Here is a 26830-nt window from a genome sequence, read left to right on the forward strand (position 1 = left end):
TATATAATTTATAAACCACTTTACAAAATTTGCTTCAATAAATTAATCAACTTGTTCATCACTTAAAATAATATGATCTTAATGTATTAAGTACACAAAGATCCTATAGCACATGAATTTCAAAAAAATTAAAATTATTAATATAAAAGAAAATGTTATTAATAGTAAGAATATATCTAGGAAGATAAATACTCATTCAATATATGGCTTAATTTCATTACAGTTTATTAGTATATGATTTATGGCTGCATTAAATTCTTTGTCATCTAAATAACAAATTTTGCATTCACCAGCCAAATAATCAAGCAAATTAAAAACAAACAAAGTTGGTTGCATTGAATCATCACCGTCATCATTTTCATTTGTGTCGATGCTAGTTTGGTGAAATAGTACTCATAAAAGTGAGAAATCTCTTCAATTAGGTATGATTCAATGATAGATCCTTCAACATGTACTTTATTATTGACCCTTTTCTTAAGATGATTGGAAAACCTGTCATGAAAAAATTCATAACAAAAATCAAATAACAAACAATTGACTTAATAAAACAATAAAAAAATTTGAGAATAAATATAGAGGTGTAACTAAAGTACCTCTCAAAAAGATACATTCTTCTATTTATGATTTATTTCATTAGTTAGAACTATTTATTAGGAACTATTTTAATAGGCAAAGTTAAATTGATTTTATAATTATTATTATGATTTGAGTTTGGATTAATTAAGATTATTATATAATTCTTTTTATCATAAGATATTTTATATAATTGATTTTATGATAACTAGAGTTTAAATTAATTAAGATTTTTTATATAATTTTTATTATAATGAGATATTTCAAGAAAGGATAAAATTATTATTATTATTATTATTATTACTTGCTTTGATTTAAAAAAAGTTTTGTTAATATTATTTTCTTGTTCGATATTTTGCCGATATAAGTAATTATCAGTACATTTTAATGAGCGTAGAGTTGCTAACGCTTCATTAAATATCTTTTATCTTTAAGTTACTAATGTCATTTATATTAGTAACTCATATATATTATTCTTATATATATATATATATATATATATATATATATATATATATATATATATATATATATATATATATATTATTACATGTATTTTAATATACCCAAATTTCGTAAGATATTTATAACTTGAAACGCTGACTCAACAACTTAAGGAAGTCACACCCAACCCCCTTGTGACACCTAACCCCCTTATTCATTAATCATCATCATCAACATCTCATCTCTCATTTACCGAAGGCATAAGGAAAGAAAGAAAGATCGTAGGTGAGAGAGAGAAACCGTGAAACCTCCGAGCTTCCAACCTCGATTTCTTGAAATTCATAACTTCAGTAAAAAATCTAAACCGATTAAAGTGTTCATATCTTTCTCCTTTTCATATTTGCGTCAATTTTGTTTGGGAGAAGTCGTCGGAGGGAGTCGCTGAAGCTTCTATAGCCGCAGCCGTGAGGAGCGTCGTCGGTGAGCTGCCACGAAAAGAGTTAGATGAGATAAAGAGAGGATGCGATGGAGAAGAGGAGAAGGTGTGGTGGTTTTCTTCACCGCCGTTGCAGCCACTAGAGCCGTCAGGAGCCGCTGCCATTGCTGTTTGAGGCTGACCGGAAGAGTAGAGGTGAGGGTGGCATTGTTGTGTGTGATAAGCCACTGAAGCTCTCTGCCACTGTTGCTAGAAAAGAGAAATATGATTTTTAGACGTTTTTGGTTTTATGGGTTCAACAATTTAAGGTAGGGACACTTTTCTTAAACTTAGTTTACTTCCATGAATTGTTACAAGTCGATATTAACGTGAAAAATATATCTTTATAATTACGTAAATCTTATGGATTGAATTGCATTATTTTGTATAAATGAAATTGTTTGCTCGATTGAGTTATTGATTGGTTGAGGTGGCTGAAAATTGTGGATCTTAATTGAGTATATGAAATTTGGTTATATTGTAATTCACTGGATTGGTGGTTTGAATTTTTGGATTTTCGTTGATTTCATTGAGTTGAGTTTGGTGTGGTTGTGATAATGATTTATTGGAAATGATTGGAATTGGTTTTATTGATTTATCAAAAATGATTTGATTTTGGAAGCAATTTGACATTGCAAATGAATTGATAGTTGGGAACATGAATTTTGTGTTTATTTGGGAAATGATTTGGGTTTAACTTATTGGAAAGGATTTGAGAAATATTTGGATGAGACCCGTAGAGGGTGGCAAAGTCCGTGTTTTAGGAGAGGTGCTGCAGAAATTTTTATAAATATTCAAGAATAATGATTTTTGAGTCTTTGAAGAAAAGTTTCGAGTTTGAAAAGAAGTTGGAGTTGATTTATTCAATTGAACCATTCTGTTTTAAGGAGATAAAGCATTTAGAACTTTATTTGGTTAAAATGAAATAGATTTCAAGATTTTAACAAATGTCTTAAACTCTAAGTGGTTTTGATGTTGTTTAGGGTTTTAGTCGAGTAAAAACGAGATTTTAACTTGCTTTTCAAAAGAATAAATTTGGTTTAATTAATTACAAAGAGGATTATGTTTCAGTTATTTGATTGAACAAAAAGAGGATTGGTTGTCATTCCCCTAAAAGTTTAGAGACTTTACCGTGAAATTTAATTTAATAAATCTTGACTTAAGGCAACTTGATCTAATTTAATAATTTATCTTGTCTTGAGTTGATTTAATGAAAGAATTATGATTTTAAGAATGATTGATTGTAAATATTATTGAAATGTGATTGGTAAGGATGGTGGTCTTATCCCGCTTGCGTGTTTGGGATTGATATTTGAGTATGATTGATGTTGTGAGGATGGTGGTTTTGTCCCCCTCACGGATTTGGCAAGTTGAAGGTGAAGGATTTCCTCTCTTGTCGTGGTATGAATGTAAGGAAGGTGGAAAGACACTCTTCTTTGTACTGTTTTCCCCCACATGTTTCTCTGGTTGTAAGGTGGAAATGCACATTCCTTCGATGTGGAGAGGCACTCTCCTTCGTAGTTCTTCCAAGAGAAGGTAGAAAGGCACTCTCCTTCATTTGTGTTTCTTCTGGGGATGCGCAACCTAGAGACAATGTCTGGGTTAGCTACCGGATGTGTCGGGTTCTGGTAGTTTAATCAACACGTGAGCTCATGGCCAGTAGGACAGGCGTGTATCATGTTGCATTTGTTTGCTTTGTTTAGGTGAGCTTAAATGTTTTGGTTTGCTAACGAACGGATTTCTGCCAGTAAAAAATTTTATAAGAATAATCACGTTGTAAGTATAGTTTCTAAACCAACAAAAATCCTTTTGTGCAAAAGTTTGGTTGTCACAAGTAACAAACCCCTAAAAAAATGGATAACTGAAGGATTTAAACCTCGGGTCGTTTCTCAAGGAATTACAGGGAAGTGTGCTTATAATTGGTTATGGAAAAGTATGTTTTTGGGGTTTTGGATAAGAGAACAAGGAAAATAGATTGCAGGAATTTAATCAATAGCAAAGAAAACTCTTGGCAAGGTATGAAACTGGAAGTTCTATCCTAGTTATCCTTATCAATGGTGATGAGAATTATATTTTTGCTCCCACTCAGTCAACCTCTAACTATGAAGATAAGTCAAGTGGACAAATCAATTTAACACCTAAAGGTCCTAGTCAAATTCTAAGGAAAGACTAGAGTTATAGAAATCTAAATCAATCAGCAAAGATAACAATTATCAATCACGATGAGTTTGACAACTCAAGAGTCACCAATTAATCAACCAGAACCAAGAATATAGAAAGCTAAATAAAAATCGTATATCTGAAATACCTCAAATTGCATTAATAAAAGAAATCAAATCTAACATGGGAAAGTTAATAAGTTAAATTGGAAAAATAAATAAAAGGAACATTAAACCTGGAAATTGAGAAGAAGAAATCCTAAATCCTTTAAGAGGAATCCTAATCCTAAATCCTAAGAGAGAGGGGAGAGCCTCTCTCTCTCTCTCTAAAACTACATCTGAAAACTAAAATTGTGAATTATGAATGAATGATGATGAATTCCTTTATGAATGGATGGATTCTCCCACTTTATAGCCTATAATCTGTGTTCTCTGGGCTTGGATCTGGACCGAAAAGGGTCCAGAAATCGCTGGGGCCGACTTCTGTAATTTTCTGCACCTGGGGTCCGTCACGCGTATGCGTGGGTCACGCGTCCGCGTCATTTGGAGTTTTTCTCTTCCACGTGTCCGCGTCAGTCACACGTTCGCGTCGACGCTATTTTGCACTAGGCCCGCGGTCGCGTCGTCCATGCGTTCGCGTCACTGCCGATTCTTCAAAAACTCCATTTTGTGCATTCCTTCCATTTTGCGTGTTTCCTTTCTTTCATCTAAGTCATTCATGCCCTATGAAACCTGAAAATACTTAACATATAAATCACGGCATCGAATGGTAATAAAGGATAATTAAATTTAATATTTTTAAAGCATAGAAAACATGTTTTCTCATATATCATAAAATAAGGAAGGAATAGTAAAATCATGCAATTTGCATGAATAAGTGGGTGAAGATTTGATAAAAACACTCAATTTAAGCACAGGATGAATCATAAAATAGGGGTTTATCATTTGCCTATCTGATTATTTTTGTTTAACTGGTAACTGTGATACTTGCTTTAATTGTTCTCCAAATGTGTTTATCTTGTATTTGTTTGTGCTTGTGATTGATATCTATTTTGAAGAATTGGTTGTGGATTGATGATATCGGTAATTTGTTTTGAATTAGGCCGAAGGCCGAGTTGATTGATTTGATTTGGGCCTGAGGCTGGGATTAGTTGGATCAGTAGTAAGTTTGTTTGAAATGGCTCCTTAGTAAGCGGTGCACTATATGGAGTGTTGTTTTGTGTGAAATTTTATAAGAAAAATATAAGTTTTAAATTTGGATGATGAACTAAAATTCTCTGCGACTAAAAATAATTTTATTTAAAATATCTTTTTATAACAATTCTTCAAAATCCTCTAGTGAGAATCAGCGAGAACGATGTTCTCACCCCCTACAGTTTTATCGTTTCAGGACAAAGAAGCTTGTGGAGTTTTAGTTAAGTACTTAGATATACTTTTTCTATTTATGTACATATGTTATATATTTTCTTCTCGCCCTCATTATTATAATATTGTAAGAGGATATGAATTGTATGTTTTATATATATACTATATTTATAAGCTACTTATGTAAGAAGTCTTGTATATCAATATATGCTTGTTTGTTTTCAAGATAAAGCATTTTTCTGGTTTTCAAAGAAATCAGCGATACGGTTTTGAGTCAATGGCTCCTACTTTATTATTAAGTATATGAAGTCATCGTAATACTTCTCGCTATCAGAGTGGCACAGCTGGAAGCGTGACATTCTGATAGTAAGGGTGTTACACCCGTCCGCTGGTGCCTCGTCCAACTCATCGCTGTCAGAAGAGACAACTGTAATGGCAGGGTCCTCCTTAGGGTCTTCTTCCTCTTCCATGTCCTCCTCACCTCCTGGAGTAGTAGCTGATGAAATATTGCTGGCCACTAGAACTATGAAAGGGTGACTACCAAACAAAATACAATTAGGAGAAGGGGGTGGAGCCTCTATAATCTGATTATGCTCAAGTCCCTGCTTCTCAACAAAAATAGGTGGCTCAATTGGCTCAGGTAGGGGATCAAGCTTAGGTGGTAACATTGGAATACCCCACTCATCAAGGACAAAAGGTGTAGAAGGTGCTTCGTGAATAGGCTGTGTTAGTATAGGCTTGTTAGGCAGAGGGGGCTCAGGTGGTGGAGGTGGCATCTGCTCCTCAGGATGAGGTATCCCATGTAAACCCCAAATAATTAGTAAAGAATAAGCAAATAAATTAATTACTATTTAAAGAAAATTAGAAACTTAAATTTTATAGTTTAAATAAGTAGAAATAATTAAAATACAAATTTTAACACTAATTTCAAATATTTTGGCCCAAAATTGGACCGACCAGGCCGAACCGGTCGGACCGGATCCAAATCGTGCCCAAGACCCAACCTATCACTGGTGCACAAAACTGGCTCCGCACGTTTCGCACAGATAGACCGGCAAGTATATCGGGTCGTCCAAGTAATACCTCAGGTGAGTGAGGGTCGATCCCATGAAGATTGTTGGTTTGAGCAAGCAGTGGTTACCTTGAAGATCTTAGTTAGGTGGATAGAAATTATAGTTTGTCACAGAAAACGCATATAACAGAATAAATAAATAAAACGTTACTAGATAGGTGTGAAATCTATGATAGGAGAACGATTGAGGCTTCGGAGATGCTTTGTCTTTCCGAATTAACTTTCCTTACTATTCACTTCAATAACTTTCTGATTCCTTCAATGGCAGCCGTAAGTGATTAGCTCATGTCCTCTTATCAAGTTAACATCCTCCACTGTAGCAATCCACCATGTTGCAAGTGACTCATGTCCTCTCATCAAGCCACATCAAGGTTTTTCACTGTAGTAGAAGATGAAGCTCTAAGCAATCTACTCCCCTTCATGATCCAACTCAAGGTGCCACAGACAAGGCAGATCTTCTGGATCAGGGAACACTACTTCTCAGACTCTAGTCTTAGCGCCACAGAGATCTCACTTATCCACGGTCAACGGGATTTCATGTCACGTATCCAAAGTTGCCCAGGTATTCTATTGGAATCTGCAAGATAACCTCTAACTTTGGTTCAATGCTATACAGGTCGAGACTCGCACGGAACCCATGTAAAACAAGGGTGATTGTCACGGGTCACCCTCAATTCATAAGATGAAGAACGAGAATGCATACGAGAATAGAATCAGACATATTGAACTAGAACAGTAATATTATTGATCCATGAAACTCAGCAGAGCACCTAACCTTAACCTTAGGAGGTTAGTGACTCATGCTTACAGAAAAGTACAATGGAAAACCTAAAAGTGGGCAAGAGTACAGTTTTTAATAAGGGTGAACTCTTGTCTATATACTAATATGCTAACTAAGAATTATAGAAATAAGATAAACTAGTCTTTTAGTACAAAAATTCACTTTCTGGGCCCACTTGGTGAGTGTTTGGGCTTAGCTAAGGGTGTCTCCATATGCTAGGACCCCTTAGGGGCATTGAACACTGGCTTGGGACTCCCTTTTGGGCGTTGGGCGCCAGCTGCTCCCTTATGGGCGTTGGATGCAAGGAATGAGGTTGATGGATGGCGTTGAACGCCAGTTTTGGGCTTTTATTTCCAAAGAAAAGTATGGACTACTATATATTTCTGGAATGTTAGCTTTGCATAGCCATTGAGAGCGTGCCATTTGGACTTGGGTAGCTCTAGAAAAGCTCCATCGAGTGCACGGAGGTTAGACCCTGACAGCATCTACAGTCATTACTCTGTCTTTGAATCAGATTTTTGCTCAAGCTCCTCAATTTCAGCCAGAAAATACCTAAAATCACCATGAAACACAAAAACTCAAAGTAGAATCCAAAAATATGAATTTTGCACTAAAACCTATGAAAACATAATAAAACATAAACAAAACATAATGAAAACTATATGAAAATGATACCAAACTTAAACTGTTGCTTGTCCCTAAGCAACCAAAAACAAAGTAGGATAAAAAGAAGAGAAGGATATAATAAATCTCAGAGTTCTCAATGTAGATCAGTTTCAATTAGATGAGCGGGACTAGTAGCTTTTTGCTTCTAAATAGTTTTGGCATCTTACTTTCCGTTTAAGCTCAGAATGATTGTCATTTTTAGGAACTTAGAATCCAGATGATATTATTGACTCTCCTAGTTCAGTTCTTTTTTATTCTTGAACACAGCTTTTTTAGAGTATTGGCCGTGACCTTAAGCACTTTTTTGTCCAGTATTACCACCGGATACATAAATGCCACAGACCCTTAACTGGGTGAACCCTTTTGGATTGTGATTCAGCTTTGCTAGAATCCCTAGCCAGTGGCATCCAGAGCTCTTAAGAAGACTCTTTGCTTTGTATCACGACTTTAACTGCTCAGCCTCAAGCTTTTCACTTGACATCTTCACACCACAAGCATATAGATAGGAAAGCAACTCATTTGAACTATTTAGGCTAAGATTTTATTTCTTTCAGGTCCTCCTAACCATTGATGTTCAAAGCCTTGTGATGTGTGGAAAATGATCCAACACAAAACTCACCGGCAAGTGTACCGGGTCGCATCAAGTAATAAAACTCACGGGAGTGAGGTCGATCCCACAGGGGTTGAAGGATTGAGCAATTTTAGTTTACTGGTTGATTTAGTCAAGCGAATCAAGTATTGGTTGAGTGACTTTGTATCCAACAGTAAGTAAATAGCAGGAAATGTAAAGGGAGAGGGATGAATTGCAGAATTTAAAGAGAACTGAAAGTAAAGGTGCTGAATCCTAAATAACAAGAAATTAAATGACTGAAACTTAAAGTGCAAGAAATGTAAATTGCAGTAACTTAATGTGCAAGAAATGTAAATTGCAGTAACTTAAAGTGCAAGAAATATAAATTGCTTGAATGGAAATAGGGAGTTGAGGTTTGGGAATTCAGAATTTCAGCAAGGGAAATTAAATTGCAACAATTAATAAAGCAAAAGATGAATTGGAAGTAACTAGAATTCAAACAGGAAATGAAATTAAATTGCAGCAGGGGTTCACAGAAGAACCAAAAAGGAAAATGGGATCTCAGGACTCCAGAGACTAGAGAGCAAAGTCTAGATCTCAATTGCCTTCCCAGATCCAAGTTCACAAAGCAATTAACAAGAAATTAAAGAAGAAGCAGTACAGGAAATGTAATTGAACTCAATTATGCAGAAGAGGAATTAAAGAAATCTTGAATGGAGATTGAGACAGAATTTCCTCAATTCTTCACACCCAAGACTTAAACAAGAAAAGTAAAAATGCTCAAGCAAGAACGAGGAAGAAGAGAGATCAATTCTCCTCCCCAATTCTCTGAAATCTCAGTGCCTAGCTCTTAATGAAGTCTCAAAAATCAAAAGAAGGTTTTAAAAGTCAAAAGTAAAAAAAGCTCCCTAATTACATCAAACTATCTCCTATTTATACACTTTCTATTCTTGGATTTTGGTATTTGGATGGGCTTTTGATTTGGTGAAGAAATGAATTAAATTGGATTTTTAATACAATTTTTAGCCCATGAGAAAAGTGGCTTCCAAGAGGCTGCCCTGCCCTTGTGGAGGGCAGAGCAGAAAATGGTGCATGCGGCCTCTTGCGTGCGTGCTTGGTGGGTGTGATGCTGCAGGATGCTGCCCTGCCCTTGTGGAGGGCAGGGCAGAGTTTTCTTGGTGTGCCATATTCTGCCCGTGCGCACTGCTGCTGGCCGAAACTCCCTTGGTGCGTGCCAATCTAGTGTGCTGGCTGTGCACCACAAAATGCTGCCCTGCCCTTGCGGAGGGTAGGGCAATGTTACCAATGGTGAGGTTTCAAGTTCGAAACTTGGTTGGGGCACACGCTGCTTCTTTTTCTTTGGTTTTCTTGGCACCAAGGTAATGCTTAGTTCCTTGTTTCCTCATGGTGCCGTGTTCGATTCAGGGAGAATGAAAGCAAGCCACTTTTTGCTTGATTTTATTGTGCTTGAGCGCTACTCCTTTCCTCTTTGTCCTTGTGTTCGAAACCCATAGGAAGCATTATGAAGCAATTCCTTTTGAATTTTTCTTGGGTGAAGCCCGATATTGCTCTTGAGGAGGGCAGGGCAGAGTTTTTGCTCTCTTTGATCCTTAGCATCAAATTTTGCTCCGCCCTTGTTGTGGGCAGGGCAATGTTGCTTTTCAAGGCTTGGTTCATTATGTTGCTCTCCTGGAGGGCAGTGTGCCCTTGTGGAGGGCAGTGTGCCCTTCCTCCTTCTATGTTGCACCACACTTCTCCTCCCATGGTTACATTTCTTAAGCCACGTTTTTCTTCTTTTCTTCCTTTCTTCACCTACAAGAAACCAAAACAACCAATCAAAGTATCTCTAAACTCATAAGGTTTATAAATCATTAAAAATCAATTAATTTTAGCTCAAACCTCATGATTTAGCATCAATTTAATGGTGGTTGTTTGATTTAAAGAAGTTATGCATTTTCATTCCAAATTACTTACTTAGGATGCAAGAAAGTGCATAAAAACTAGTGAAACAAGTGAAATTAGCTTGACAAAATGGGTATATGATGACTTGTCATCACAACACCAAACTTAAATCTTGCTTGTCCCCAAGCAAGCATCAAAACTAAGAGAAAATGAAATGAACAAGAAGAGAAAACATATCCTTATTAGGCATATAGCAGAACTTGGTTTATGGAGTTTTTTTATGCAGACAATGACAACCCAAGTTATTGTTTGCTGTTACATAATATACATCTTTCCTCAAAGGTTTACTAAACTTGCTGTTATAAGGTTTACTCCTTAATTACTCCCTTGCTAACTTTTCTTTTCTCATTTTGCTTAACAAGCTTATTATTCTTTGAAGGCTTGGTGTCAAATGTTGCAGTAGTAGCCTTTGGCTTTATTTTTACTCAACATCTTTCCACCACAGACACATGGCTAACTATTTCCTCCTAGGATCATTGATGCCCAGCATCTCTTTGGATAACTAAATGTTCTGTATCTAGGTTGCTCTTTATTGTGGACTTTCAATTGGCCACCCAAATCAGTTGATCTAAGTGACCGGGTTTTGAAATACCCCTCAGAATTCATTTGTCCAAGCATATCCTAGTACAAGAACACCACAGGCATGTGTCCTAGGGTCCAAGCTATTGGTGTCCAGCCTTTATTCTTTGTTTTTCTTGCCACATTGGCTTTTTCTACTTCCTTTTCTTTCTGTTTTATTTTTGTTCTCAAGGGCTTTTTCTTTACTGATAGGAACCTTTATGACAGCAAGCTAGCTCACACTTCAATGAAAATTATATTATGCAGCAATTATTTCATGAGTTATGCATTTAATCAAACACATATACCACCATTAACTTCCATTCTAACTTATGCAACATTGGATATTTACTTTCTAATTCAAAACATTCTCTTTTATTCAAGCATATGGGAAACAAAACAAAATTTAAAGCTAAGTGATGAATGACAAGCACTTATGCAAATAAGCATTCTTAACAAATAATTCCACTTGCAACTAGATAAACACTTTAGCAGGACATACAATGGTTTCCAGATTCAAAACACTTCACAGCAGCAAGGATTAAGTTTAGATACAACCTTTGAAGTTGCAGCCCTTTGATTCTTCCTTCTGTTGTGTTCTCTTTGAGTTAAGATGCATAATATCTTCAATTGTTGACTCATGTCCTGCATAATTCTCAAAAGTTGCTTGCTTCTCAAGCCCTTAAGTGCATGGTTAGTATGCATAAATTGAGTGTGGCTCTTGGATTTATTTTGGTGTGGGAACACCAAACTTAATTGTTTACCACAGCCTCTGATGCAACAAATCAACCATATGTGAAACTTTGTGTCCTTACTAAAGGTTATGGAATTAAAGCTAAAAAGCAGTTAAATAGTTGAATAATTTGTCTGATTGCTTAGAGCTAGCACTTTACAAGAGGTGAGAATGTGTTTATAAATGAGATTTTTGGTGGAACACCAAACTTAGAATCTTTCATTCTCCCTTAAATTGTTTTGGTGTGCAACACCAAACTTAGCTCCTTGTAATGCATACCAATTATTCAACATTTTTATTGAAAAAGCTATGAAAGAAAACTACCTCAGGTTGGGTTGCCTCCCAACAAGCGCTTCTTTATTGTCACTAGCTTGACATCTTACTCTTTGATCATGGGGGCTGAAAATCATAGTGCCTCAGCTTTTCTCCTCTTACTGTGAACTTCCTTCCAGTCTCCTCTTTGATGATCTCTAGGTGTTCAAGTGAAAGGACCCGGTTCACAGTGTAGTATTCAGATAATTGTGGAGACACCTTCATTGGTTGGGTGTTTAACACCACTTTATCCCCTGGTGAAAAGCCTTCAGTAGGGATCTTCTTATTTCTCCACCCTCTTGGCCTCTTCTTCTTTTCTTTCTCAAGAGATACTCCCTGCCTTGGTGGTTCTTTATCTGGGATGTTGAATTTCTCATCTGGGGGTTTTGGATCTAGTTCCTCCTTGACTTCTTTGGTTTGTTGCACCATCTCTACTGCTTTCAAGCAAGGATTTAGAAGTCTTGGAGTTAACTCATTAACTGCCTCCTTCAAACTTTGATCTCTGGCCTTATCCTTCATAAAATCTTCTTCTTGAGTAGGTTCATGCAGGGTTTAAAAACATGGAATGCTAGGTGCTCATCATGCACTCTCAGCAACAATTCTCCTTTTTCAACATCTATCAATGCTCTGCCCGTAGCTAGGAAAGGCCTCCCCAGGATGATTGGAGTGTTAGGGTCCTCTTCTATATCTGAGATAACAAAGTCAGCAAGGAGAAAGAATTTTCCCACTTTTACCAACACATTCTCCACAACTCCCAGTGCTTGCTTAATGGATTTGTCAGCCATTTGGAGAACTATTCGTGTGGACTTCAGCTCAGAAATTTGAAGTTTCCTCATTAGAGACAAAGGCATCAATTTATGCTTGCACCGAGGTCACAAAATGACTTCTCAATTGTTATGTTTCCTATGGTGCAAGGTATGTAAAAACTCCCAGGATCATCTTTTGTCTCTGGCAACTCTCTTTGGAGGATAGCACTACATTCCTTTGTTATCTCAACAATCTGTCCTTCCTTTAGGGATCTTTTCTTTGTGAGTACTTCTTTCATAAATTTGGCATATAGTGGCATATGTTCAAGTACTTCCAAGAAAGGAATATTGATGCTGAGCGTCTTGAATATGTCCAGGAATTTTGAGTATTGCTTATCCTCATTTTCTTTTTTAAACCTCTGAGGGTACGGAAGTTTGGGGACACAAGGATTCACTTCTTCCCTCTTCTTTTGTAGTTGTGATTCAAGGATGTTCTTGTCTCCCTTTGAAATTTGTGCATTTTTGGTTTCTTGATCCTCTTTACTTTTCCCCTCTGTCTCTTCTTGTGGAACTTCTCTGTTGTGTTTGTCCTGATTGATGGCTTCCTTCTTCATAGTCTTCTCACTTCCCACTGTGATTACTTTGCACTCCTCCCATTTTTGTGGCTTTTCCTTTGTCCCTTGGGTGTTCTTCAGTGACATTGGGGAAGGCATTTGCTCTCTTCTCATCCATTTCTGAAATTTGCTTAGCCATTTGCCCCATGTGTCTCTCAAGGTTTCTGATTGAGGTTTCTTGGTTTTTGAATGCCAGGGTCTGATCTTTCCTTGCAGCTTCCTGATCTTGCCTTGCCATCTCTTGATTTTTCATGAGTTTCTCCATCATTTTCTCTAGACTTGAGATTCTTTGAGAGTCTGAATTTGGTTGTGGTTGTGTGAAATGAGATGGTTGTTGTTGGAAGTTGTTTGAATTAATTGTGGGGGTACTTTGTGGGTGGGATGTGGATGTGGAAAAGTTATTCTGGTGGTTTTGTGTGTTATTATGGGTTGGTGATATGTGTTTTGTGAATTTTTGAATTGGTTAGTATTATTGGATGAATGGTTATGGTTGCTTGTATTGCTGAGGCTGCCAGAGTTGAAGTCCCTTTGTCCTTGATTCTGATGCTCACCCCACCTTGAATTAGAATGAGTCTTCCAGGGTGTCTTGTGTGCATCACCATGAAAATTGTGTTGAAATAAACTTGAAGTATTGTTCATGCATTGCACCTGCTCAGGGCTTTGTTGCTCAAAATTGAATGTCCCAAAACTTTCTTCAGATTGATTCCACCCATGTGAGGTTTGAGATTGGCATTGTGTGTTTACTGCAACACCTTGCAATCCATCAATTTTCTTGGCCATCATTTCTATTTGTTGCTGAAGCTGTTGATGCATCTGTTTGTTTTGTGCCAAGAGAACGTCAACACCTTCAAGCTCCAGCACATCCCTTCTCTGGGCTGGTTGGCGTTGTCTTTGATGAGCAAAGAAATATTGATTGTTTGCCACCATCTTTATGAGGTTTTGGGCTTCCTCTGTTGTCTTCATTAGCTGCAATGAGCCTCCTGCTGAATGATCTAATGCTTCTTGAGCTTTCTGAGTCAACCCTTCATAGAAGTTTTGGAGTCTATCCCACTCACTAAACATTTCTGGGGGACATTTCCTGATTAAGGCCTTGTATCTCTCCCAGGCATCATACAGCGACTCTCCATCCATTTGAATGAATGTTTGCACCTCTGTTTTCAGCTTGATAATCCTTTGGGGAGGATAGAACTTGGCTAGGAATTTGCTCACTAAGTCTTCCCAATTATTGATGCTTTCTTTGGAAAATGTCTCTAGCCATTGAGTGGCCTTATCCTTCAGAGAGAATGGAAACAGCAGTAGCTTGTAGATGCCTGGATGCACACCACTTGTTTTGACAGTTTCACAAATCCTGAGGAAGATGGATAAATGTTGGTTTGGATCTTCAAGTGGACTTCCTCCATAGGAGCAATTGTTCTGCACCAGAGTGATAAGTTGAGGCTTCAACTCAAAATTATTTGCATGAATGTTGGGAGTGAGTATGCTACTCCCACAGTTTCTTGCATTGGGGATAGTGTAAGAGGCCAACACCCTTCTTGCAGGCTGGGTATTGTTGCTCACTCCCTCTTCACGCACCTCAGCCTCCATGACATGCAAGAATCACAAACAAACCAAATGAAACATGGACATTCTAATGCTAGAATGTGGTTAGAGGGTTAGGTGACACAATGTGTCAAACAGTTAATGTGCTTAGTTAAAAAGAAAAAAATGCTTAATCTAGACCACCACCTTAATCATTGTCAATCTAATTCAATCCCTGGCAACGGCGCCAAAAACTTGATGTGTGGAAAACGATCCAACACAAAACTCACCGGCAAGTGTACCGGGTCGCATCAAGTAATAAAACTCACGGGAGTGAGGTCGATCCCACAGGGATTGAAGGATTGATCAATTTTAGTTTAGTGGTTGATTTAGTAAAGCGAATCAAGTATTGGTTGAGTGATTTTGTATCCAACAGTAAGTAAATAGCAGGAAATGTAAAGGGAGAGGGATGAATTGCAGAATTTAAAGAGAACTGAAAGTAAAGGTGCTGAATCTTAAAGAACAAGAAATTAAATGACTGAAACTTAAAGTGCAAGAAATGTAAATTGCAGTAACTTAATGTGCAAGAAATGTAAATTGCAGTAACTTAAAGTGCAAGAAATATAAATTGCTTGAATGGAAATAGGGAGTTCAAACAGGAAATGAAATTAAATTGCAGCAGGGGTTCACAGAAGAACCAAAAAAGAAAATGGGATCTCAGGACTCTAGAGACTAGAGAGCAAAGTCTAGATCTTAATTGCCTTCCGAGATCCAAGTTCACAAAGCAATTAACAAGAAATTAAAGAAGAAGCAGTACAGGAAATGTAATTGAACTCAATTATGCAGAAGAGGAATTAAAGAGATCTTGAATGGAGATTGAGACAGAATTTCCTCAATTCTTCACACCCAAGACTCAAACAAGAAAAGTAAAAATGCTCAAGCAAGAACGAGGAAGAAGAGAGATCAATTATCCTCCCCAATTCTCTGAAATCTCAGTGTCTAGCTCTCAATGAAGTCTCAAAAATCAAAAGAAGGTTTTAAAAGTCAAAAGTAAAAAAAAGCTCCCTAATTACATCAAACTATCTCCTATTTATACACTCTCTATTCTTGGATTTTGGTATTTGGATGGGCTTTTGATTTGGTGAAGAAATGAATTAAATTAGATTTTTAATCCAATTTTCAGCCCATGAGAAAAGTGGCTTCCAGGAGGCTGCCCTGCCCTTGTGGAGGGTGATGAGCGGATAATTTATACGCTTTTTGGCATTGTTTTTAGGTAGTTTTTAATAAGTTCAAGCTACTTTTAGGGATGTTTTCATTAGTTTTTATGTTAAATTCACATTTCTGGACTTTACTATGAGTTTGTGTGTTTTTCTGTGATTTCAGGTAAATTCTGGCTGAAATTGAGGGACTTGAGCAAAACTCTGAAAAAGGCTGACAAAAGGACTGCTGATGCTGTTGGAATCTGACCTCTCTGCACTCGAAATGGATTTTCTGGAGCTACAGAACTTCAAATGGCACGCTCTCAACGGCGTTGGAAAGTAGACATCCAGAGCTTTCCAGCAATATATAATAATCCATACTTTATTCGGAAATTGACGACGTAACTTGGCGTTGGACGCCAAGTACATGCTGCTGTCTGGAGTTAAACGCCAGAAAAACGTCATGATCCGGAGTTGAACGCCCAAAACACGTCATAACATGGAGTTCAACTCCAAGAAAAGCCTCAGCTCATGGATAGATCAAGCTCAGCCCAAACATACACCAAGTGGGCCCCGGAAGTGGATTTATGCATCAATTACTTACTCATGTAAACCCTAGGAGCTAGTTTATTATAAATAGAACATTTAACTATTGTATTAGATGTCTTTTGACCACGTTTCATCTTTGGTCTCAGTTTTGTTTTATTCTTCATCTTAAGAGGCTATTGATCACATTTCAGGGGGCTGGCCATTCGGCCATGCCTGAACCTTTCACTTATGTATTTTCAACGGTGGAGTTTCTACACACCATAGATTAAGGGTGTGGAGCTCTGTTGTACCTCAAGTTTCAATACAATTACTATTACTTTCTATTCAATTCTCTTTTATTCTTATTCCAAGATATACGTCGCACAACACTTTGATGAATGTGATGATCTGTGACACTCATCATCATTCTCACCTATGAACGCGCGTGACTGACAACCACTTCCGTTCTACCTTAGGCCGGGCGCATATCTCTTAGATTCCCCAACAGAATCTTCGTGGTATAAGCTAGATAGATGGCGGCATTCATGGGGATCCGGAAAGTCTAACCTTGTCTGTGGTATTCCGAGTAGGATCCTGGGAATCCGGAAAGTCTAACCTTGTCTGTGGTATTCCGAGTAGGATTCCGGTATTGAATGACTGTGACGAGCTTCAAACTCCTGAAGGCTGGGCGTTAGTGACAAACGCAAAAGAATCAATGGATTCTATTCCAACCTGATTGAGAACTGACAGATGATTAGCCGTGCTGTGACAGAGCATTTGGACCATTTTCACTGAGAGGATGGGATGTAGCTATCAACCAAGGGTGATGCCTCCAGACGATTAGCCGTGCAGTGACAGCGCATAGGACCATTTTTCCGAGAGGATTAAAAGTATCCATTGATGATGGTGGTGCCCTACATACAGCTTGCCATGGAAAGGAGTAAGAAGGATTGAAGAAAGAGTGAGTAGTGAAGTAGAGTTTCAAGAGGAGCACAGCACCTCCATACGCCTATCTGAAATTTCCACTATTGATTCACATAAGTATTTCTATCCCTTTTTATTTTCCAATTATTATTAATTTCCAAAATCCATAAACCAATTTAATCTGCCTAACAGAGATTTACAAGGTGACCATAGCTTGCTTCATACCAACAATCTCTGTGGGATCGACCCTTACTCGCGTAAGGTTTATTACTTGGACGACCCAGTACACTTGCTGGTTAGTTGAACGAAGTTGTGATCATAAATTCCAATAGAGCCAATTGTTAAATTCCATACAAAGAGAGTGAATCACAATTTCGTCCACCAAGTTTTTGGCGCCGTTGCCGGGGATTGTTCGAGTTTGGACAACTGACGGTTCATCTTGTTGCTCAGATTAGGTAATTTTCTTTTCAAAAATCTTTTTCAAAATTTTTCTTTTCTTTTTCGTTTTTTCTAACCATGTTTTTCGAAAAAATTAAATAAAAATACAAAAAATTAGAAAATCATAAAAATCAAAAATATTTTGTGTTTCTTGTTTGAGTTTTGAGTCAATTTTTAAGTTTGGTGTCAATTGCATGTTTTAAAAATTTTTCTTGCATTTTGTTCGAAAAATTCATGCATTCATAGTGTTCTTCATGATCTTCAAGTTGTTCTTGACAAGTCTTCTTGTTTGATCTTGATGATTTGTTTTTTTGTGTTGTTTGTTATTTTTCATATGCATTTTTTGTTTGTTAAAGTCCATGCATTAAAGATTTCTAAGTTTGGTGTCTTGCATGTTTTCTTTGTATCAAAAATTTTTCAAAATTATGTTCTTGATGTTCATCATGATCTTCAAAGTGTTCTTGGTGTGCATCTTGACATTCATAGCATTCTTGCATGCATTAAGTGTTTTGATCCAAAATTTTCATGTTTTGGGTCATGATTGTGTTTTTCTCTCTCATCTTAAAAATTTCAAAAATCAAAAAATATCTTTTCCTTATTTCCCTCCAAATTTTCGAAATTTTGGGTTGACTTGGTCAAAAATTGTTAAAATTAGTGGTTTCTTACAAGTCAAGTCAAAATTTCAATTTTAAAAAATCTTATCTTTTTCAAAATCTTTTTCTAAAATTATATCCTTTTCATTTTTTTTCTATTTTTCGAAAATTTCAAAATTATTTTTCAAAATATTTTCAAAATCTTTTTCTTATCTTTATATCATATCTTCGAAAATTAGCTAACAATTAATGTGATTAGTTCAAAAATTTGAAGTTTGTTACTTTCTTGTTAAGAAAGGTTCAATCTTTAAGTTCTAGAATCTTATCTTGTAGTTTCTTGTTAGTTAAGTCAATTTTAAAATTAAATCTTTTTATCTTTTATCTTATCTTTTTCAAAAATTTTATCTTTTTCAAATTTGATTTCAAATCTTTTTCAATCAACTAACTAACTTTTTTTGTTTGTTTCTTATCTTTTTCAAAACCACCTAACTACCTTTCCCCCTTCAATTTTCGAAAATGCCCCTTTCTTTTTCAAAAATTATTTTTAATTAATTAATTGTTTTAAATTTTAATTTCAATTATATTTTATCTTTAATTTTCAAAAATACTAACCCCTTTTTCAAAATTATTTTCGAAATTCTCCCTCTCTTTTCTTATTCTATTTAATTATTTATTTACTAACACTTCTCTTCACCTCTCTTCATCTAAAAATCCGAACTTATTATATCCCTTGTGTTTGGATTCTTCTACCCCTTTCTTCTTCTACTAACATAAAGGAATCTCTATACTGTGACATAGAGGATTCCTCTTTCTTTTCTTGTTTTCTTCTCTTTCATATGAGCAGGAATAGGGAAAAAGGCACTCTTGTTGAAATCGATCCAGAACCTGAAAGGACTCTGAAGAGGAAATTAAGAGAAGCTAAATTAAATTATTCTAAAGGTAACCTTTCAGAAATTTTCGAACAAGAGAAGGAGATGGCAGCCGAAAATAATAATAATGCAAGGAGAATGCTTGGTGACTTCACAAAGCCAACGTCCAAGTTTGATGGAAGAAGCATCTCCATTCCTGCCATTGGAGCCCATAACTTTGAGCTGAAACCTCAGCTAGTTGCATTAATGCAACAAAACTGCAAGTTTTATGGACTTCCATCTGAAGATCCTTATTAGTTTTTAACTGAGTTCTTGCAGATCTGTGAGATTGTAAAGACGAATGGAGTTGATCCTGAAGTCTACAGACTCATGCTTTTCCCTTTTGCTGTAAGAGATAGAGCTAGAATATGGTTGGATTCACAACCTAAGGATAGCCTGGACTCTTGGGATAAGCTGGTCACTGCCTTCTTGGATAAATTCTTTCCTCCTCAAAAGCTGAGCGAGCTGAGAGTGGATGTTCAAACCTTCAAACAAAAAGATGGTGAATCCCTCTATGAAGCTTGGGAAAGATTCAAGCAGCTGACCAAAAGATGTCCATCTGACATGTTTTCAGAATGGACCATATTAGATATATTCTATTATAGTCTCTCTGAATTTTCGAAAATGTCACTGGACCATTCTGCAGGTGGATCTATTCACCTGAAAAAAACGCCTGAAGAGGCTCAAGAACTCATTGATATGGTTGCAAACAACCAATTCATGTACACTTCTGAGAGGAATTCTGTGAATAATGGGATACCTCAAAAGAAAGGAGTTCTTGAAATTGATGCTCTGAATGCCATATTGGCTCAGAACAAAGTATTGACTCAACAGGTCAACATGATCTCTCAAAATCTGAATGGATGGCAACATGCATCCAACAGTACTAGAGAGGCAGCTTCTGAAGAAGCTTATGATCCTGAGAACCCTGCCATGGCAGAGGTTAATTACATGGGTGAACCTTATGGAAACACCTATAACTCATCATGGAGAAATCATCCAAATTTCTCATGGAAGGATCAACAAAAGCCTCAACAAGGCTTTAACAATGGTGGACACAGCAGGCTGAAAAATAGCAAGCCATATCCATCATCTTCTCAGCAACAGACAGAGAATTCTGAACAAAACACCTCTAATTTAGCTAATCTAGTCTCTGATCTGTCAAAGGCCACTTTTAGTTTCATGAATAAAACAAGATCCTCCATCAGAAATCTAGAGGCACAAGTGGGCCAGCTGAGTAAGAAAGTTATTGAAACTCCTCCCAGTATTCTCCCAAGCAATACAAAGGAGAATCCAAAAGGAGAGTGCAAGGCCATTGATGTAGTCAATATGGCCGAATGCACAAAGGAGGAGGAGGACGAAAATCCTAGTGAGGAAGACCTCCTGGGATGTCTCTCAAGCAAGAAGGAATTTCCTATTAAGGATCCAAAGGAATCTGAGGCTCATATAGAGACCATAGAGGTTCCATTAAATCTCCTTCTGCCATTCATGAGCTCTGAAGACTATTCTTCCTCTGAAGAGGATGAGGATGTAACTGGAGAGCAAGTTGCTCAATATTTAGGAGCTATCATGAAGCTGAATGCCAAGTTGTTTGGTAATGAGACTTGGGAAAGTGAACCTCCCTTACTTATTAGTGAGCTGGATACCTAGGTTCAGAAAATTCTACCTCAAAAGAAACAAGATCCTGGCAAGTTCTTAATACCTTGTACCATAGGCACCATGATCTTTGAAAAAGCTCTGTGTGATCTGGGGTCAGGGATAAATCTTATGCCACTCTCTGTAATGGAGAAGCTGGGGATCATTGAGGTACAACCTGCCTTGTTCTCATTACAATTGGCAGACAAGTCATTGAGACAAGCTTATGGAATAGTAGAGGACGTATTAGTAAAGGTTGAAGGCCTTTACATCCCTGCTGATTTCATAATCTTAGACACTAGGAAGGAAGAGGATGATTGCATCATCCTTGGAAGACTTTTCCTAGCCACAGCAGGAGCTGTGATAGATGTCAACAGAGGTGAATTAGTCCTTCAATTGAATGGGGACTACCTTGTGTTTAAGGCACATGGCCATCCCTCTGTGACAAAAGAGAGTAAGCATGAAGAGCTTCACTCAGTTCAGAGTCAAGAAGAGCCCCCACAGTCAAACTCTAAGTTTGGTGTTGTAAGGCCACAACCAAACTCTAAGTTTGGTGTTAAGATCCCATATCCAAACTCTAAGTTTGGTGTTGGGACTATACAACATTGACCTGATCACCTAGTGGCTCCATGAGAGCCACTGTCAAGCTATTGACATTAAAGAAGCGCTTGTTGGGAGGCAACCCAATTTTATTTATCTAATTTTTATTTTATTGTTATTTTGTGTTTTATTAGGAACATGATCATGAGGAGTCACAAAAAAAATCATAAAAATTAAAAACAAAATCAAAAACAGCAAAAGAAAAAAATTTCCACCCTGGAGGATGCACAGACTAGCGTTCAACGCCAGTAAGATGCATCTGGCCGGCGTTCAACGCCAGAACAGAGCATCATTCTGGCGCTGAACGCCAGAAACAAGCAACATTCTGGCGCTGAACGCCAGGAATGTGCCCAGAGAAGAAAAGCTGGCGCTGAACGCCAGTAACAAGCATGAAACTGGCGTTCAACGCCAGAAACATGCTTTACATGGGCGTTGAATGCCCAGAATGTGCACCACACGGCGTTTAAACGCCAGAATGGTGTGCAAAGGCAATTTACATGCCTATTTGGTGCAGGGATGGAATTCCTTGACACCTCAGGATCTGTGGACCCCACAGGATCACCTCAGGATCTGTGGACCCCACAGAATCCCCACCTACTATATTCCCACCTTACCTACTAATCCTATTTTTGTGATTTGTATTCCCCATGTCACACTTCCCAACACTCTTCACCAATCACCTCAATTCCTCTTCCCAATCACCCCCTTCACCACTCACATCTATCCACTCTTCCCCATAAATCCCACCTACCTTCAACACAACACATACCCATCTTCTCCCACTTAGCCGAACCTACATCTCCCCCTCTCTACCCTATTCTCTTCTTCTTCTTCTTCTCTTCTTTCTTTTCTTGCTCGAGGGCGAGCAATATTTTAAGTTTGGTGTGCTAAAAGCATAAGCTTTTTGTTTTTCCATTACCATCAATGGCACCTAAGGCCGGAGTATCCTCTAGAAAAGGAAAAGGGAAGACAAAAGCTTCCACCTCCGAGTCATGGGAGATGAAAAGATTCATCTCCAAGAGCCATCAAGACCACTTCTATGATGTTGTGGCAAAGAAGAAGGTGATCCCTGAGGTCCCTTTCAAGCTCAAGAGAAATGAGTATCCGGAAATCCGACATGAGATCCGAACAAGAGGTTGGGAAGTCCTAACCAAACCCATGCAACAAGTCGGAATCTTAATGGTTCAAGAGTTCTATACCAATGCATGGATCACTAGGAACCATGATCAAAGTATAAACCCGAATCCAAAGAATTATCTCACAATGGTTCGGGGGAAATACTTAGATTTTAGTCCGGAAAATGTGAGGCTGGCGTTTCACTTGCCCATGATGCAAGGAGATGAACGCCCCTACACTAGAAGGTCAACTTTAATCAAAGGTTGGACCAAGTCCTAATGGACATATGTGTGGAAGGAGCTCAATGGAGAAGAGACTCCAAAGGCAAGCCAATGCAACTAAGAAGACTGGACCTCAAGCCTGTGGCTAGAGGATGGTTGCAGTTCATTCAACGCTCCATCATTCCTACTAGAAACCGATCTGAAGTACTGTGGATCGGGCCATCATGATTCATAGCATCATGATTGGAGAGGAAGTAGAAGTTCATGAGGTCATCTCCAATGAAATCTACAAAATAGCCGACAAGTCCTCCACCATGGCAAGGCTAGCTTTTCCTCACCTTATTTGCCATCTATGTTACTCAGCTGGAGTTATCATAGAAGGAGACATCTCCATTGAAGAGGATAAGCCCATCACCAAGAAGAGGATGGAGCAAGCAAGAGAGATCCCTCACGGTTCTCAAGAGATGCATGAGGAAGCTCATCATCAAGAAATCCCTGAGATGCCTCAAGGGATGCACTTTCCTCCCAACAATTATTGGGAACAACTCAACACTTCCTTAGAAGATTTGAGCCACAATGTTGAACAATTGAGGGTGGAACATCATGAGCACTCCATCATTCTCCAAGAAATAACAGAAGACCAAAGAGCAATGAGGGAGGAGCAACAAAGGCAAGGAAGGGACATAGAAGAGCTTAAGGACATTGTTGGTCCTTCAAGAAGAAGACGCCGCTAAAGGTGGATTCATTCCTTGTTCTTATTTCTTTCTGTTTTTCGGTTTTTAATGTTGTTTTTATCTATGTTTTGTGTCTCTACTTCATGATCATTAGTATGTAACCATGCCTTAAAGTTATGAATAAAATCCATTAATCCTTCACCTCTCTTAAATAAAAAATGTTTTAATTCAAAAGAACAAGAAGTACATGAATTTCGAATTCATCCTTGAATTTAATTTAATTATATTGATGTGGTGACAATACTTTTTATTTTCTGAATGAATGCTTGAACAGTGCATATGTCTTTTGATCTTGTTGTTTATGGATGTTAAAATTGTTGGCTCTTGAAATAATGATGAACAAAGAGAAATGTTATTGAGGATCTGAAAAATCATGAAATTGATTCTTGAAGCAAGAAAAAGCAGTGAAAAAGAAAGCTTGCGAAAAAAAAAATATTTTGTGAAAAAAATAGCAAAGAAAAAGAAAAAGCAAGCAGAAAAAGCCAATAGCCCTTAAAACCAAAAGGCAAGGGTAAAAAGGATCCAAGGCTTTGAGCATCAATGGATAGGAGGGCCCAAGGAAATAAAATCCAGGCCTAAGCGGCTAAATCAAGCTGTCCCTAACCATGTGCTTGTGTCATGAAGGTCCAAGTGAAAAGCTTGAGACTGAGTGGTTAAAGTCGTGATCCAAAGCAAAAAGAGTGTGCTTAAGAGCTCTAGACACCACTAACTGGGGACTCTAGCAAAGCTAAGTCACAATCTGAAAAGGTTCACCCAGTTATGTGTCTGTGGCATTTATGTATCCGGTGGTAATACTGGAAAACAAAGTGCTTAGGGCCACGGCCAAGACTCATAAGTAGCTGTGTTCAAGAATCAACATGCTTAACTAGGAATGTCAATAACAGTATCCAAAATTCTAAGTTCCCAGAGACGCCAATCACTCTGAACTTCAAAGGAAAAAGTGAGATGCCAAAACTATTCAGAAACAAAAAGCCATCTAATTATAATTAATATTCATTGATATTCTGGAATTTATAGTATATTCTCTTCTTTTTATCCTAATTGATTTTCAGTTGCTTGGGGACAAGCAACAATTTAAGTTTGGTGTTGTGATGAGCGGATAATTTATACGCTTTTTGGCATTGTTTTTAGGTAGTTTTTAATAAGTTCAAGCTACTTTTAGGGATGTTTTCATTAGTTTTTATGTTAAATTCACATTTCTGGACTTTACTATGAGTTTGTGTGTTTTTCTGTGATTTCACGTAAATTCTGGCTGAAATTGAGGGATGATGAGCGGATAATTTGTACGCTTTTTGGCATTGTTTTTAGTATGTTTTTGGTATGATATAGTTAGTTTTTAGTATATTTTTATTAGTTTTTAGTTAAAATTCACTTTTCTGGACTTTACTATGGGTTTGTGTGTTTTTCTGTGATTTCAGGTATTTTCTGGCTGAAATTGAGGGACCTGAGCAAAAATCTGATTCAGAGACCAAAAAGGACTGCAGATGCTGTTGGATTCTGACCTCCCTGCACTCTAAGTGGATTTTCTGGAGCTACAGAAGCTCAATTGGCGCGCTCTCAATGGCGTTGGAAAGTAGACATCCTGGGCTTTCCAGCAATATATGATAGTCCATACTTTGCCCAAGATTTGATGGCCCAAACCGGCGTTCAAAGTCACCCTCAGAAATCCCAGCGTTAAACGCTGGAACTGGCGCCCAAATGGGAGTTAAACGCCCAAACTAGCACTAAAGCTGGCGTTTAACTCCAAGAAGAGTCTCTACACGAAAATGCTTCATTGCTCAGCCCAAGCACACACCAAGTGGGCCCGGAAGTGGATTTTTATGTCATTTACTCATTTCTGTAAACCTTAGGCTACTAGTTCTCTATAAGTAGGACCTTTTACTATTGTATTAGGAGACTTTGGTAGCTATATTCATTTTTATGCTATCTTAGATCATTGGGAGGCTGGCCATTCGGCCATGCCTAGACCTTGTTCTTATGTATTTTCAACGGTGGAGTTTCTACACACCATAGATTAAGGTGTGGAGCTCTGCTGTACCTCGAGTATTAATGCAATTACTATTATTCTTCCATTCAATTCCGCTTGTTCTTGTTCTAAGATATCACTTGTTCTTCAACTTGATGAATGTGATGATCCGTGACACTCATCATCATTCTCACCTATGAACGTGTGACTGACAACCACCTCCGTTCTACCTTCGATTGGGTGAATATCTCTTGGATTCCTGATTGCACGATGCATGGTTGATCGCCTGACAACCGAGTGCTCGTCTGACAAACGAGCCAACCATTCCGTGAGATCAGAGTCTTCGTGGTATAGGCCAGAACTGATGGCGGCATTCAAGAGAATCCAGAAGGTCTGACCTTGTCTGTGGTATTCTGAGTAGGATTCAAGGATTGAACGACTGTGACGTGCTTCAAACTCCTAGCAGGCGGGGCGTTAGTGACAGATGCAAAAGAATCGATGGATTCTATTCCGGCCTGACCGAGAACCGACAGCTGATTACCCCATGCTGTGACAGAGCATAGGCAACGTTTTCACTGAGAGGATGGGAGGTAGCCATTGACAACGGTGAAACCCTACATAAGCTTGCCATGGAAAGGAGTAAGAAGGATTGGATGAAGACAGTAGGAAAGCAGAGAGACGGAAGGGAAGGCATCTTCATGCGCTTATCTGAAGTTCCTACCAATGAATTACATAAGTACCTCTATCTTTATCTTTATGTTTATTTCGTTCATCACCATATCCATTTGAGTTTGCCTGACTAAGATTTACAAGATGACCATAGCTTGCTTCATACTAACAATCTCCGTGGGATCGACCCTTACTCGCGTAAGGTTTATTACTTGGACGACCCAGTGCACTTGCTGGTTAGTTGTGCGAAGTTGTGTAATGCCATGGTACTGAGCTACCAAGTTTTTGGGGTTCATGACCGGGGATTATGAGAGTTGTGAAAAGTATTGTTCACAATTTCGCGCACCAAGTTTTTGGCGCCGTTGCCGGGGATTGTTCTAGTTTGGACAACTGACGGTTCATCTTGTTGCTTAGATTAGGTATTTATTTTTTTCGAAATTCTTGAAGATGAATTCTAGAGTTTCATGATGATTTGTTGAAGTCTGGCTGGCTGAGAAGCCATGTCTAATCTCATTGGACCGAGGTTTCAACTTATCATCACAAAAGCTTGTTGATTTTTATCAATCTTGCTTTTGGAGCAGTGATCTGCTAAGGCTTGGCTGGCCTTTGGCCATGTCTAGTGTTTTGGACCGAAGCTTTCTTTGAAAGCTTGGCTGGCTGTGAAGCCATGTCTAATTCCTGGACCGGAGTCTTAGACTAGCATTGCACTGATTCCTGGAATTCTCATTAAGAATTTTGATACCTTTATTT

At 37.9% G+C, this 26830-nt stretch overlaps 1 non-coding gene across 1 annotated transcript; it reads right to left on the reverse strand.

The window, feature by feature from the left end:
• Positions 1-19601: 19601 nt before the first annotated feature.
• On the reverse strand, positions 19602-19705 carry LOC112763859 (small nucleolar RNA R71). The gene has a single exon (XR_003182949.1). It is a non-coding gene; the product is annotated as a small nucleolar RNA R71 (small nucleolar RNA).
• Positions 19706-26830: the final 7125 nt, after the last annotated feature.

Source organism: Arachis hypogaea, chromosome 2 (genome assembly GCF_003086295.3).
Source record: "Arachis hypogaea cultivar Tifrunner chromosome 2, arahy.Tifrunner.gnm2.J5K5, whole genome shotgun sequence".
Classification (NCBI taxonomy): Eukaryota; Viridiplantae; Streptophyta; class Magnoliopsida; order Fabales; family Fabaceae; genus Arachis; species Arachis hypogaea.